General features: G+C 46.0%; 1 protein-coding gene across 4 annotated transcripts in view; it reads right to left on the bottom strand.

Moving 5' to 3' along the window:
- Nucleotides 1-15,647, bottom strand: part of TMEM63C (transmembrane protein 63C) — an 87,253-nt gene that overhangs the window by 71,242 nt on the left and 364 nt on the right. The window lies entirely within an intron of this gene.

Raw genomic sequence — 15,647 nt, 5'->3', positions numbered from 1 at the left:
CCGTAGTGTAGACATACCCTTGGACACAGGGACAGCTTGCAACTGCCTGAGGCCAGGCTTGCCAGGTCACACGCTCTGCAGTACCAATGCTAGGACACTACGTCTGGGCCGGTGGGGGAGACAGCCCGCAACAGGAATGTTAATAAACATCCAGGGCAGCCTGACGTATGCTGTTCAGTAGGGAGGTAGCCCTGGCACAGTCACAAACACATCACCAGCCAGGCCACCCGTGGAGCTGCTCAGATAACGGGTTCTCACACAAACCCAGTCATAGAATCATAGAATCCTAGAATATCAGGGTTAGAAGGGACCTCAGGAGTTCATCTAGTCCAACCCCCTGCTCAAAGCAGGGCCAATCCCCAATTTTTGCCCCAGATCTCTAAGTGGCCCCCTCAAGGATTGAACTCACAACCCTGGGTTTAGCAGGCCAATGCTCAAACCACTGAGCTATCCCTCGCCCCAAAATAGAATCCTGGAATATCAGGGTTAGAAAGGACCTCAGGAGGTCATCTAGTCCAACCCCCTGCTCAAAGCAGGACCAATCCCCAATTTTTGCCCCAGATCCCTAAATGGCCCCCTCAAGGATTGAACTCACAACCCTGGGTTTGGCAGGCCAATGCTCAAACCACAGAGCTATCCCTCCCCTTGCCTCTCACACCTTCCCCAGAGCTAAAACCCCTATTCAACTGCCCAAATCCCCATCGATCCCTGGGCAACTTCCACAACACAGCTCTGCCTTGTCAGTACAGAAACCTGCATCACTCTGAAAACTGACTATGCTGGGACAAGGGAAAGGAAACTGAGTCTCAGAATAAATAGCTCCGACGCCCCTGGTGTGATGGTTTTATTCCCATGTGATTCACTATAAACTCCTGGTTTAAAATTGAAGTGAAGATGCTGTAGCACACTCAGCTCGCAGCAAGATCTGCCACAGGACTGAGGGGCAGTTTGCCGGAGTGCAGGCCTTGGTGGCATCAGAGAGCTCAGCAGCTCGGGACATGGGAGCTCCAGCCCTGTCATTGCAGAGGGAGAGCCAGGGAGTGACGAGAGAGATGGTTTCCTACAGTGCGATGCAAACGGTTGAGACAAGAGGCCGTGAGGTTACCTGCACTTGTCTCTTCTGTTGCAAGGAGGTGCCCAGGAGAGGCATGAACTATCGAGCTTGTAAGATTCCCTTAGCCTGGAATACAGGTGTCCGCACGTGGAGTTATTCAGAAAGAGCTGTTAGACAAGCCCTCACTCTGCGCCCAAGCCAGCTCCTCTGGAAGCCAGTGAGAGCTGCATCAGGCTGTTAGCACCTAGCACCTTGGCTCCCAGCTCTGTTGTAAGCCCCCGGACTTCAGAGGGCAGCCCTGCTCTCCTCCCCACTCCACTCCGGGGGCTGTGTTCCCCTTCCGACTTCTCCATCCTGGATGGATTCAAAGCAACCGACTGGCTCAGACCTCCTAGTAATCTCCATTTGCTGCCTTTGCAGAGACACTGTAAGCACAGTGGGCAGCCGTGTTTAACCCTAGGCCCCCTCCAGTGCTGAGGCAGGGGCTTCTCACACAATCAGCTGCAGGTGACAAGGGGAAGAGCAGCCTGATGCTAATACTTGGGACATCACTGTGCACTCTTGCTGGAAGATCTTCCAGTCCCAGGCGCCCATCCTCTGGGACACCTCAGACCCAGGTTCACAAGGTCACAAAGGCAAAGTCTAGAGACCATTTTGGGAGCTCAGCATCAACTCGAGTATTTTATACAAGAGCCCCCTCCCCCCCATCACCTATGGGAGATCGTGAGGCAGAGCCCAAGTGCGACAGAAAAGAATGCCCCACGCCTGCTACAAGGTCATAGGGTCAGAGGCAGGAAACAGGCCCAGCACAGAACCACAGATAATGGTTAATGGAGCGTTTGGTACTGAAAGGGAAAGCAAGATCAGAACTACAATGACTAGACAGCAAGAGACTCAGTGCAAGGAGTCTGGGAGGTGACAGCAGCTTTGGGGCAACTGCCACTTGCAACCTTGGGCGCGGGGGGGGGTGGGGACTGTCAAAAGCCAGTGTTGGGAAGCTGAGCACTTTTGAAATCCACCCCAGTGCATAGGGACTGATCGTGGTGATTCAGTAAGGGGCACTCTTGCACTGGAATCAGTACTGACCCCAGCGCCCCTCCTTGCTGCTCGGGGACACCATGCTCATGGAGGTGTTCTGTATCAGAAGTGTAATACTGACCTCCAAACTACTTGTGCTCATTAAAGCTCTTCTGGTACTTTTCACAAGAGTCGGGCCTTCTGGGCTACATTCCAACTTGGGATATTATGTTTCACCCCATTTCAGATGGATGCCATTCTCCTTCCTGCTCAAAAAGTTATTGTGTTGCCAAGTTCTGTCAAACGGTGGCCACTGCCCAGCTCACAGAAGGCTCCATTCAGTGGCAAGCTAAGTGCTTCGGGATCCAATACTCCCTCTCTCTCATGCTGGAAGGTGACAAATACACTTCAAGTTTACTGAGTTAGTGAGGACTGGGCTGGGAGAGGGAGGGGACTAGGCAAGCCATTCACCCCAATGTTACATTATTAAATTATTATGCAGTTTATTGGAATCTAGAAACCACTTATTATACTGCAGATAACCCCACCCCCCCACTGTGGGAAGCTCCACCCCACCCTAGACTCAGGAAGAGGCTCCTGCCAATCACAGAAAATCCCAGGCTTAGTCCGGCAGCCACACCGGTCCACCTTGTGTTAGGGGCCATACAAGGTTCTGTTGTGGATTCTGTATCTCAAGACCACACACTTTAAGAATGTGCTTGATGACACTATCACTGCTAAGCATTTTCATCCCCCATCCTCATCAAACACCTACCCCCAATTAGTAAGAGTTTGCATAATTTGGGGCATACAAAATTAAGGCGGAAAAGGTCTAATACAGGAAATGCAAGTATTTAACATTTGCAATGTCAATCATTAACAATACATATTTGAATGATAGTGATGTATGAGGAGGAGACTTGGGGTATAGCACTGACCTCACTTTCATTTGATACAGTGGCTACTCTTTTTAATGTGAAAAATATTCAAATTATAAATAAATATATATATATATATATATATTCAACAAAATCATAATAATAATGTTAACCAAATGCTGCAGTGGGTCAAGTGTGTGTGGGGGGGGGGTTTAGATCCGAAACACTTTTCTACACACTTGCCTGAATATGTGCTAATTTTACATTTTCTGTAAGTGCTTCAGTTATAGGTGGTAAGGAGCTGAGCGTTGGTACTGATGTGGTACCTTTGCCAATGTTTGCTGCCCATGATTTTGGCTGTACTTCTGACACGGTGGCACAATTCGATTGTCCATAGTCTGCAGCCAGGAATTTGGTTGCCTGTTCGATGACAGCAGGCATTGCTGCACTGATGTCACCTGCAGAAAAAGAATATATCCAGCTGGTAGACTCTTCAACACAGTGCCTTTGTGAAGGACAAAATAGGAAGCTACTGTATCAGGCTGAAAGTACCTGGGCATCTAACAGTCCTGGTACAATGTTGTGGTGTTGCTCCACAATAGCATGGATGCTTATTACAGCTCTCTCTTGGTGCACCCATAATCACTAAAGATGTTAGGACAATGGTGCAAGAGTAAGACAAATGTGGGTGTCATCTGATAATACTGATATTCCCACCAGTTTCTCTTTTGCAACCATCACCATTTGTTGGACAGTGATGCAGTCAGGTTCTTCATGTGAGGAGGCCGTATCTTATCGGTTGATCACCCCACCTCCCCAGTTGACTTAAACTGGAGTATTGTCTCTGACTGTGATGACTGGCTTGTGCTTTGGAATGTATTATTGGTGAAGCTTCTTGTCTTGAATGAGGTCTGTACAAATGATGTCAATCAACTGTTTCTTATTGTCAGTTACCATCAAGACAACTTTCTGTGGAGGTAGCTGTGTACTTTTACTCAACTTAATCCACTCTGCTTGCTTCTGTAGTTCTGCTAGATCTTGTGACACACTTTGTGCTGATGTCTTGGTACGTGTCAAAGATAAGATATACATCACCTACTGCTCGCTTGTGTACAGGGTAAACTCTGAAATTGGTCACAAAGTCCTTGATGATACCACTTGCTGACCACTGTATTACCCAATGAACTCCGGAACGGTCAATGACTGTGCAGGTGACTTCTTGTGTAGTATGTCTATTAACATTTGCTTCCTTAGCCTTGGCAATCCTCATGTCACCAGAGTCAGTAAACACTGACATGGGTACAGGAGCCTACTCTTGTGACAAAATATTCTTGATGTCAACCTCTCGTGAACTTGCTTGTAGGCCCATCACTCTTGAATAAACGATAGTGTTAACTACCTTTGTTGGACCAACCTGTCCAAACTTTGCTGTCACTGCCAATGTCTCTACTAACCTTGATATTGTGTCATAGAACTCTGTGAGACAGCTACATTCAAATTCTTGCATTTGGTGAATTCCAATTGTACCTGTGTCATCTACATTGACTGATGGTGGTGCCACTCTACCACTGACAACATTTACTATTGTCTGTGGAGGCTTATGGCGGGTGGGGGCAAGGGGGGGTCTTAGGGATCAATGCACAGCATTAGCTTCTTACTAATGGCTTCCCTGTGACCCTTGCATCTGCAGAAATCCTTTATTTCATTTCTTCTTTGTGGATCTCTTGTACTTGTGCCTCCTGGTTGCTGTTTATGTTTGCAATGTCTTCCACCAGCAAGCTGCATATGTGGAGGCTAACAACCCAGTCTCAAGAGTCTCTGGTTTCAGGGTGATCTCAGTGATTCCACCAGGGCCACGGTCATTCTTCATGAAGGTGGTTTCAATGTACAAGTCACTGCATATACCATTCCATATTCTTGGACCATGGTGCATGAAGAAAAACAGCTGACCATGTGTTTGGTTTATATCCTGTTAGTGTCTATAACTGTCCAATATTTGAAAATTAATTCTCAAAAGTGAATACGTAAGAATTTAAGTGGCAGGCTCTGAGTACAAGAAAAATAAGCCTTGTGTCTCGGTTCGGGGAGGATGAGGGGGCGTGCAAGCAAGGTACACTGCTAATACAGACACAACATATGCACTTCCTTGCTAATTATGTTCCATAAGAAAATATTAGTTTGAAGTTTTCATTAAAAATAATTGAAATTCAATTAAAGAGTTTTCACTGTCACTTGGCTTGTGAATCAGGAAGGCGTGGTAGTAAGTGCTGATATTTCAAAATGCTCAAGCGTGACAACAGTGTCATCAGGCAGTTTCTTCACATTTAGGGTCTTGAAATTCAGAATCCACACACCCACACCCCACACACTATATGGACACTAAAACAAAGTACTGCCATAAACTTGCATTTGGCTATGGGCCTAGCCTTTTCAGAGTACAGTGGACATTTGGTTTGGTCTGCAGCCCTTCTCCAGCCAGGCTGCAACTGCAATCTTACAGCCCTTCCACCCACTGCAGACTACAATCCAGCCACTTCAATGAACCACTCCCCACACCCCTCTGTCCACCCCCCACTTCATAGGAGTTTAGTCTGAAGAAACACACAGGGCATCAGGCAAAAGACTAACAGAGAGACATATAAAGACATATAAAGAGACTGTGGGGTTGGGGGGAGGAGGAGGTGACAAAGGTCTTTTCACGTTGTTCAGGAAAGCTATTCCCCCAAATCCCACTCCCTTCAGTCCTATACAGCCATCTATTAATGATGGGAACTGCCTACAGAAATGGCCAGTGCCCAGTAAGGTAGGAACTAAATTTCTTTGGAGCTCTGGTATGCCTAGGGCGACCCAATGTCCCGATTGTAGAGAGAGTCTCGATATTCAGGGCTTTGTCTTATTTCAACGCCTGTAATCCCCATCCTGATCTTTCACACTTGCTCTTTGATCACTCTCGGTGGGCCATGGTGTGGAAGCCCCTCTCCCCACAGGGGATAAATGGGGTAGGGATGCCTTGAGATGCAGCTGTGTCTCCAAATGCACCAGCACTGCTGCACTTGCTATTCATATTCCTCGTGGGCAATACATTTCTGTCACTGGCCAAGCAAAGGGTGAGCTGTGCGTCCTCTGGACAGGATGTTTCTTTTTGCCCAGGCAGCAGGCCAAGCACCTGTCACCAGAGCAGGTTCATTTTTAACTCTTGCCCATACACAAACAGATGTGGCATTGGACAAAACTCAAACCAGTAAAAATAAACCTTGGGTGCTCCTGGTCCCAAGGATTTATCTGGAGTATGCCCCATTCTCACACACACACACACACGTAGGCCTCAGGCCAATCCCTGACACAGAGTTACAGAAATCCAGTTACACAGGTTAGTCCCATTAACCCTGGAGAGAGACATCACCCTTGTGACACAGCTGCTCCCTCTGCCTCCCACAGCGGGATCAAAATGGGACAAAGGGAATTGAAAGACTTTATAATCTGCCAGGACCCAAGATCGGGATTAGGTGGCTTCCCATGCGAAAACCAGAGTGGAGTCTAAACCCAAATTCCAGCTCCAAATGCCCTCAGACTTTGGGGAAGCTCAGGTCTAGAGATAGGTGCTGGAACTATCGGTGTGGCTGCACCTCCTGGCTTAAAGTAATTTCCATTATATACAGGGTTTACAGTTTGTTTCAATGTCTTTCAGCACCTCCACTATAAAAATTGTTCCAGCATCCCTGGGTCTAGGGCAAATGATGCAGCTTTGGCCTCTCTCTCATTGCAATTGACAATATCCCAAGCACCAACCAAGCCTAGAGCTGCCCTCCCTGCCTTGCTCACTTGGTTCATATTTTAGCAACACGGGCCATCATAGCACCCTGAACTCAAATCTTGGGAAGCAAGAGAAGGGAGAAATGATCTTCAGCTACTTGGTGTTAAAACAAACGTTTATAATTCGTGGAGTCTGCCCAGATTTGGGGACTGACTGAGACTCCTAAAAAGGCTGACAAAGGAGGTGCTGTCGTCATCATGAATAGGTCGGAATATGAACAAGAGGCTGCTAGGCAGCTCTCCAACACCACTTTCTACAAGCCATTACCCTCTGATCCCACTGAGGGCTACCAAAAAAAAACTGCACCATTTGCTTAAGAAACTCCCTGAAAAAGCACAAGAACAAATCCGCACAGACACACCCCTGGATCCCAACTAGGGGTATTCTACCTGGAAATCCTGGATGCCCCATCATCTCAGGCATTGGCACCCCGACAGCAGGATTGTCTGACTATGTAGACTCCCTCCTCAGGCCCTATGCTACCAGCACTCCCAGCTATCTTTGAGACACCACTGACTTCCTGAGGAAACTACAATCCATCGGTGATCTTCCTGAAAACACCATCCTAGCCACTATGGATGTAGAAGCCCTCTACATCAACATTCCACACAAAGATGGACTACAAGGTATCAGAAACAGTATCCCCGATAATATCACGGCAAACCTGCTGGCTGAACTTTGTGACTTTGTCCTCACCCATAACTATTTCACATTTGGGGACAATGTATACCTTCAAATCAGCAGCACTGCTATGGGTACCCGCATGGCCCCACAGTATGCCAACATTTTTATGGCTGACTTAGAACAACGCTTCCTCAGCTCTCATCCCCTAACGCCCCTACTCTACTTGCACTATATTGATGACATCTTCATCACCTGGACCCATGGAAAAGAAGCCCTTGAGGAATTCCACCATGATTTCAACAATTTCCATCCCACCATCAACCTCAGCCTGGACCAGTCCACACAAGAGATCCACTTCCTGGACACTATGGTGCTAATAAGAGATGGTCACATAAACACCACCCTATACTGAAAACCTACTGACTGCTGTGCCTACCTACATGCCTCCAGCTTTCATCCAGACCACACCACACGATCCATTGTCTACAGCCAAGCTCTATAATACAACCGCATTTGCTCCAAGACCTCAGACAGAGACAAACACCTACAAGATCTCTATCAAGCGTTCTTACAACCACAATACCCACCTGCTGAAGTGAAGAAACAGACTGACAGAGTCAGAAGAGTACCCAGCAGTTATCTATTACAGGACAGGCCCAACAAAGAAAATAACAGAACGCCACTAGCTATCACCTTCAGCCCCCAACTAAAACCTCTCCAACATATCATCAAGGATCTACAACCTATCCTGAAGGACGACCCATCACCCTCACAGATCTTGGGAGACAGGCCAGTCCTTGCTTACAGACAGCCCCCCAACCTGAAGCAAATACTCACCAGCAACCACACACCACACACCAGAACCACTAACCCAGGAACCTATCCTTGCAACAAAGCCTGTTGCCAACTGTGTCCACATATCTATTCAGGGGACACCTATCATAGGGCCTAATCACATCAGCCACATTATCAGAGGCTCGTTCACCTGCGTATCTACCAATGTGATATATGCCATCATGTGCCAGCAATGCCCCTCTGCCATGTACATTGGTCAAACTGGACAGTCTCTACGTAAAAGAATAAATGGACACAAATCAGACATCAAGAATTATAACATTCAAAAACCAGTCGGAGAACACTTCAATCTCTTTGGTCACTCGATTACAGACCTAAAAGTGGCAATTCTTCAACAAAAAAACTTCAAAAACAGACTCCAAGGAGAGACTGCTGAACTGGAATTAATTTGCAAACTGGATACAATTAATTTAGGCTTGAATAGAGACTGGGCATGGATGTGTCATTACACTAAGTAAAACTATTTCCCCATGTTTATTTCCCCACCCACCCCACACTGTTCCTCAGACGTTCTTGTCAACTGCTGGAAATGGACCACCTTGATTATCACCATAAAAGTTTCCCCCCCCCACCTCTCCCCCTGCTCTCCTGCTGGTAATAGCTCACCTTACCTGATCACTCTCATTACAGTGTGTATAGTAACACCCATTGTTTCATGTTCTCTATGTATATAAATCTCCCCACTGTACTTTCCACTGAATGCATCTGACAAAGTGAGCTGTAGCTCACAAAAGCTTATGCTCAAATAAATTTGTTAGTCTCTAAGGTGCCACAAGTCCTCCTTTTCTTTTTCTAAACCAAACAGACACACAAAGCTGAAAATGCTTTTTGGGTCACTTTTTGGTAGCACCTTTTAGTGTTCAGCGCACTGGTCTGGGAGCCAGGAATTCCTGAGGTTAGTCTCATCTCTGCCACCGACTCATCAGGTGGTCTTGAGCCAGTCAAGCCATCTTTCTGTGCTTCAGTTCCTCTCCATCCCCACCCACCACCTGTAAAATGCTGGCTCTGCTACTGCATGAGTAGGACGTAGGGAGAGGCACAGCATGGGAACGGTGCCTTATAGTGAGTCTCTCAGAAGAGTTTTTGCATCTCTGCTGTTTTCTGCAAAATTTAAGTTTTCCTTTAAAAAAAAAAAAACTACCACCAAAATAAGGGTGAACTCCTGGTCTCATTGAAGCCAATGGTAAAACTCCTGCTGAATTTCAGTGTGGCCAGGATTTCACCTCCAGCCCTTTTGGTTGTGAAGAAAAACTCCTGACTGTGATTCAGTGAGACAGCAGCGCACTGAGTCTGCAGCCAGAGAGAATGAAGCAGCAGTTTTCGGGAGGTGTAATTGCAATGGCGAGTTAATTCTGAAACCGAACAACTACGCCAGACATTTCAACACTTAAGCATTTCACTGCAGATCATGTTAGTAGAAACATCCAGCGACTGCACTGTCTCCACTGGGGCTGGACTGATTTGAAGGACACGCCTCAAGAAAAAGGTAGTAAAGTTTTAAAAATGCAAGTAACCGAACATTTTATTCACTCATTTTTTGATCCTTAACAGAAAAGGATGTGAGGAAAGAACATGAAGAGAAAAGAACGACCTTGGGGAGGTGTTGGGGCCAGGGGAGAGAAAGAACAAGTACATTTGAGAGAATCCACTCAGTAACAATACAGTATCCTGGATTAATCAGCTTAACGGTTGTTTAAGATAAGAGAACAGAACAACAAAACACAAGTCCTCAACAGTGGTGTAACAGGCTCCCTTCTCTGCCCTTTGTACCACCACAAACCCACTGGATGCTTCTGCTTTCATGAACACCGCTGTTATTTATTGGGTTCTCTCCACCAGGTCACCAGGACAATCTTGTGCAGCAACATACAATTAGAAGTCAACTTCTCCCTTCCGGGCATAGAGTACAAGATCTCACCATCCTGGGATCCTTATTCCCTAGCCCCTGCCAGCCTTCCTCATTGCATTGCCTTCCTTCCAGTCTTTTAACTGTTCCCAGGTGATTGTTCTCATTAGCTGTCAGCTTCCTGCCTACTTAAGCCATTGAGCACCCATTCCCCCAATTAAATCCACTCCAAGGGATAGATAGCTAGTACCTCAGGGTATGTCTACACTGCAATTAAAAACCCACAACTGGCCTGGGTCAGCTGACTCAGGCTTGTGGGGCTGTAAAATTGAGGTGTAGATGGTCAGGCTTGGGCTGAAGCCTGGGCTGTAGGACACTCTCTCCTCACCGGGTCCCAGAGCCCAGGCTCTAGCCTGCACTCAAACATCTATACTGCAATTTTACAGCTCAAGCCAGCGGACATGGGCCAGCTGTTGGTGTTTAATTGCAATGCGGACATACCCACGGTGACCAGAGTGCTGAGTCAGCTCTAAGCACCTAGCATTCTGTCACATGTCCAATAAGAACTGCCCAAAGCACAAACCCACACTCACACTGCAGTTCAAAAAGTTTGGTTATTTCCTCCCTTCTTGACATTATATTTTCCTCCCACCCAGCTCTGCCCTCTCAGGTTCTGATCGAAAACAGAAGCTGAAGCTCTGACACACCCCATGAAACAGTTGCTCTCAGTGGATTCCCAACCCAGCTGGAGGCAGAAAAATCTACAAATCTCTCAAAAGGAGTCTGAGATTTTGAATCCAAGGTCTGAGAGAACTGCATAAATATCCAAACTTCTGGCCATTCCTACAAATTGCACCATGAGAGTCACCCACTGGAGATCTTGCCTTGGTCATAAAACTGACAAGACAAAGCATTTGGTGGCTGATGATCAGTACAGGAGCAGTCCATGGGGTTATATTGTCCTCTCTCATCCAGGCAGTTCAGAGCACTTTAATCTCCCTACAGCCAACCGAACCCACACAAGAGAAGAGGCAGCTTTTGGCAGGAACCCTGCCACCCACATCTAGGGCAGGGAAATTCCCTTTGTGATGCTGCTGTGCCCTTCCTTCGTTGCTTTGATCATGTCCATTGCGGCAGCCTCCAACATCTGTCTCAGTCTGACATTCCTGGCTCCTGCCTCTGCCCCACCAGCCCTTTAATGTCACGCTGATGTTGGCTTTTGTTTGAAGGATTTCTCTGTATGTTCAGCACAAGGATAATACACATCTATGTGCTGCATAGAAGAGGACTGCCATGGGATAGTCTAAGAGAGCGGCAAGGTCAGGCACTTAGAGGGACACTTTTTGTTAGCAGTAAATTGTACGGTAGTAGCACTCTGAGGCCCCAGCTGGGACTGTGCCAAGTACTGTGCTAACTATCCCTATCCTGAAGGACTTGGAGTCTGATTTAAGATCCACACACAGATTTTATGCCCATATAATTATTTGGATGGGGTGAGATGAAGTTATTCCAGTATAAAGGTGCTTATACCAGTATCACTTATTCCCATAAGGGACGGGGAATAAGCAGAGGTATAACTGCATCCGTACTAGGGGGATTGTTTGGCTTTAACTATACCCGTGCAGTGAAAGTAGTACAATGTTTGTGTGTAGATTAAGATGAGACACAGCAACTGAGCGTGACAAATACAGGAGGATGAGTAACAGTGATCACAGGTCTGTGTAACTACCAGTTACACAGGGGAGGCAATGTGATTTAGGAGCTAGAGCACTGGATTGGGAGTGAGGAGACCTGGGGTCTAATCCTGGCTCTGCCAGTAACCTGTCACTTCATCTTTGTGGCTCTGTTCCCCTCTCACTCTGTGTGTCTTGTCTCTTTAGATTCTGCTCTGAAGAGCTTGTCCCTTGTTATGTTTACGTACAGCACCTAGCACAATGGGACCCCTTGGCTGGGGCCTCTAGGAGCTACTGAAATACAGAGTAAGTGTTCCTTCAGGCATAATTAGCTAGGGGAAGGATTCAGTTATAAACTAATAAATAATGTTACCACCTGCTAACAGTATTTTGTCACTGTCAAACTACTAATCAGAGCTCCATGTGAACTGATGACTCAGCGCTAGATTTTTAAAGGTATTTAGGCACCCTGGTGGGATTTTTAAAAGCACCTAGGCACCAAACTCCCATTGGTTTAACACAGAGATGGGCATCTAGATACCTTTGAAAATCACACTGGGTGCCTACCTGGACCTCAAGGCACCTAAATGCCTTTACAAATCTGGTCCTTAGTCCTGATGGATTCCACATTCCATTATCAGACCCACTTTCCACTCCCCAAACACCTTCTAGACCTTTCAACTGAAAACATTATCCCCACAGAGCTTAACAAGCAATGGATTCCAAGCTATTTCTTCATTTATCAAATGTCACAGGTAAACTTATTCTAGACTTTTTGAACTCCAGGCAGATTGGAAGAGGCGCTGGGGGTTTTTTGCCTTCCTCTGTAGCATGGAGCATGGGTCACTTGCTGGAGAATTCTCTGCACCTTGAAGTCTTTAAACCATGATTTGAGGACTTCAATAGCTCAGACATTGGTGAGAGGTTTATTGCAGGAGTAGGGTGGGTGAGATTCTGTGGCCTGCATTGTGCAGGAGGTCAGAGTAGATGATCATAATGGTCCCTTCTGACCTTAATATCTATGAATCTATGAAACTGGGAAATTATGAACAACTTAGAACAAACGTGAATCTCAGTCTTGTAATAATCTAAAATCAAACCTGCTTTTCCTCAGGCCTTTCTCATAAGTGATACAATGTTTTCCTCAAAGTGGAGGTACAAGACACTAGTTTAATTGCTGTAAATATGTTTACCATAAAGAAGCGCTGCTTTTAGGAAGGCAAGATGGATGAATGTAGAATGCAATATTGTTTATATCACTCATATGGAATAGCAAGCTCTTACACCACAAGAATACTAATATTTTCATAAGAGTTAATGTGACTGACTGATTAGTTTAATATCAATTAAATCCAGTTGTGGGTGTTAGAAAGTTGTCTCTATCTTTGTTAAAACACCACAATTTAAAGAGGGATGTGTTTTCTAGAAGAAATGGGGTAATATTCAACAACACTGACAATCCCTCCTTCTATGAGAGGGGGGAGACAGTCTCATATCTGGTTTAGTTTAACTGAAACTGGAAGCTCCTGGAGCAAAAATCTGTCATGTTTAATTTGTCTGTAAAGCACCGTGCACACCTCTGGCTCTGCATACATAATAACTAACAATGATCACCAGGGCTGTTGTTACAATCTCTCATTGCAGGATCTTTGTATGCTTCCAGCTGTTGGTGATGCCTGAACTGGGAATTAATTAGTTAATGTTTGTGACAATCTTTGAAGATGAGAACATGCTACCAAAGTGTCAAGTTTTATTACCTAAAATGAAGGGTTTACAGGCATTCAGATATGGTTACACCGTAGTCACAGGAAGGCCAAGATGTTGCTACATAAACAAGGCAGAGAATCAAAATTGCAGAGAGGCTGAAAGTGCATTTTGGCTGCTGATGAGACCACAAAGTGGTAGATTTTTCCATTGCTTTGCAGGAGGATGTATGCTGGACCAAGTTAAGACAGTTCCTTCCTGAGAGCTTTCCTCATGTCCACTCACCCTTCCACCCCGTACTATGCCAGTTTAGACATGTTAGCCGGAGGAGCGTCAGGATAGCAATGGACCACCAGGGCTCTCCCTGTCCCCACCCCATGATTCAGTGGGCTGTAACTGTCCATTTTTCAGCCTTCTGCTCTGGTCTGACTCTTTTTCCTGTATTTTCTCCATGCACTTTTCCACAGCACCTCTCATGCCACACGACACATACCTAGGAATCACTCAACCCCCACAGATATTCAGCCTCGTCTGGAGTGGAACATCATCATTCAGCCCCTGCATGTTTCAAGGAGGGGAATAACTTCCCCAGCTGAGTCCCTGGGGGATGGCACTATTCATGCTTACTTGTTCTCTGAGCTTTATTCTAGAATCCTCCCTCACTTGCCCCCCCCCCCCCGAGTGGAATTACCAAGTTTGCAGGGAGAACCTGTATCTACACACTAACATCATTCCCTGCTGGAACTGTCTGGAATGTAAGAACACAGAAGCATTGATCATTCAGTGAGATTTTCAAACAGTTAAAAGGAGATAGATACCCACACAGACAGAACCTTGGCCAGACAAGGCTGTTCCTCCTCAATAATAATCGATTAGCAAATGATCATATATTATAAATACACACTGCTCCATAGCCATTCCTTACACTGAATGAGGTAGCAAGCAAGGGAGACAGCGACGTTACATATCTGTGGATGGCTTTAGATGGAAGTCATAAGCCATGAGTGAGCAGCTCGGCCAGAGCATTAGATCATCCCAACCCCATAGGTACTTTCAGCTGGAGTCATCAGTTTCTCAGTGCTCAGTGTTTTTATGTGAAATGAGGTAGAATAGTCTTTTTAGTGCCAGCATGAAGCATTTCCTGGCATTTCCAATATCACAAGGCACAGAGCTCCAGGAAGGAGGATTTTGAAGCCCTGATGATGTGGGAAACTGACAACAAGCCATAGAATGATACAGTGGAGGCAGCATGATATTTTATTTCCCATCAAGGGAAGGAGGCAGCACCCTTCAACATACAGGGACTCAGATTGGGAGTCAAGAGAATGGAGCTCTATTCCTGGCTCTATCACTGACTTTATTGTGTGATTTCAGAGAAGTCCCTTTACCTGGCTATGCCTCAGTTTCTCCATCTGTGATAACATTGCTCCCATGCCTTTAGCAAGTGCTTTGGGATCTATGGCTGAAAAGCTCTATAAGTGTTACTATTATCACCACCACTCTATGGAAAAGAAAAGTAGAGGCAAGAGTGTAATTATGCAAAAATCACCCCCATCACTATAACAATATGCATCCCAGATACACTTTCTGCTTTCTTGGAGTGATAAACGTGGCACAAGAGGAGTAGCAAGAGGTCACAGAAGTTGCCATCAGAGTGCCTCCAGTGAACTCATTAAGAAGAATGGGCATGTGTATAAGTGACAGCCACGTTGTACAAGGAGGGTTTTAGCAGGAGATATTAACAACGTGTTCTGTCAGCACTTTGGGGTTTTTCTACCTAACTTACTCAACTGAAAAGAATTCCAGCCCCTTTCCAACACCCAAAGATCCACAGGGATGCTTCCCCATCTACAGTCAGGATCTTACAACCAAACGGTAGGGGACACACACAGATTCTCCCTCCCTCTCTTTTTCCTTTTTTTGGGGGGCTTGATTTTTTTTGTTTTAAATGCACCTTGTTCCACCAGGTCCTTCTGACCCAGTGCATGCTGCCATGGAATGAGATATCAGATTCTGTTCCACATGATCTAATAGTCTGAGCCCAATTTTGGCCCCTTTTCTCCACTAACTCAGTAGGAGCTAAAAACAACACGCATAGGAGAAAACCCATCCACTGAGCAAAGGGAACATCTCCGCTCCAAATGGAACAATATCCCCTCCCTCAATCTCCTCCACTTCTCCT

The sequence above is a fragment of the Caretta caretta genome, chromosome 6, assembly GCF_965140235.1.
Source record: "Caretta caretta isolate rCarCar2 chromosome 6, rCarCar1.hap1, whole genome shotgun sequence".
NCBI lineage: Eukaryota > Metazoa > Chordata > Testudines > Cheloniidae > Caretta > Caretta caretta.
This window is presented reverse-complemented; position numbering and strand designations above follow the sequence as displayed.